We start from the raw sequence: 1,304 nt of genomic DNA, 5'->3' as shown, positions 1-1,304 counted from the left end.
ATATCTCTAGATGCGTACCCTTAGGCAACAGGATGTTAGCCTGGCCGTAGCCCTCTATGAGACTGGCTATACCCGGAATGATACTTTAGAGACTTCATATAAATAATTTCATTCATTAATAAAATAAGTTCAAAGCAATCAAAACATGGAAAACACAAAGCAAAGAACACAAAACATAGATGTCGAATTCAACTTTCTTCTTTTAAACAATCTGAAGTTTCATAATCCATAAGATCGTCTCGTTCATGATTGAAATCATCTTCACCATCTTGATAAGTCATATGAGCTTCAGGATTCTTCCCTTTCAAACTCTCTTGGTAGAGGTCAACGAGATGTTTGGGAGTCCTACATGTCTTAGCCCAATGATTATCCATACCACATCTATGGCACACGGATTTGGTCGAGTTTTGTGGCTTGAAAGATGTATGACGGCCTCGGCCATGTCCACAGCCTCCATAGGAGCCACAGCCATATGAGTTGCCTTGGCCTCGACCAAAAAAGGTTCGGTCTCGACCACCACGTCCATGCCATTTTCCACGACCACGGTTGTGTTGGCTATCACTCTGGACATGGTTCGACTCTTTCTTAGCCTCTACGGTCGCATGTGCCTCAGGTAATGGGTTTGTTCCAAGAGGTCTCAATTCACTGTTTCTCATCAATAGTTCATTGTTCTGCTCAGCGAGCAAGAGGCAAGAGATCAGATTAGCATAAGTTGTGAAGCCCTTCGCATGGTACTGTTGTTTTAACAATACATTGCTTGTGTAGAAGGTGGAAAAAGTTTTCTCAAGCATATCCTTATCCGTTATATCCTCACCACACAGTTTCAATTTTGAAACTATTTTAAACAGGGCCGATTTATACTCGTCCACGGACTTGAAGTCCTGGATTCTGAGATTCCTCCAATCATACATAGCCTTTGGTAATAACACCGTTCTCTGGTGATCATATCTCGTTTTCAACTCTGTCCAATGGCCTAGAGGATTCTCAGTAGTCAAATACTGATATTTGAGACTCTCAATAAGATGATAGCGTATAATTAATATCACACTGTATCTATCTTTCTCACTTGCATTATTGCCCTCGGCGATACATTCACCGAGTCCCTTGGATTTTAGGATGATCTTAGCATCAAGTCCCATTGCAAGTAATTATCTCCAGAGAGATTTAGGGCAGCAAAATCCAAGTTGTTGATTTTCGACATCTGAAATCATATGTTTCATAATTTAGATTTAAAAGTGTTCAAGCGAATGCAATCAATATGCTCAAGCAATCCGGATTCTAGGTATGATGCAAATAGGTCATTC

Source organism: Brassica oleracea, chromosome C9, assembly GCF_000695525.1.
Source record: "Brassica oleracea var. oleracea cultivar TO1000 chromosome C9, BOL, whole genome shotgun sequence".
Lineage (NCBI taxonomy): Eukaryota > Viridiplantae > Streptophyta > Magnoliopsida > Brassicales > Brassicaceae > Brassica > Brassica oleracea.
Note: the sequence above shows the minus strand (reverse complement) of the source record.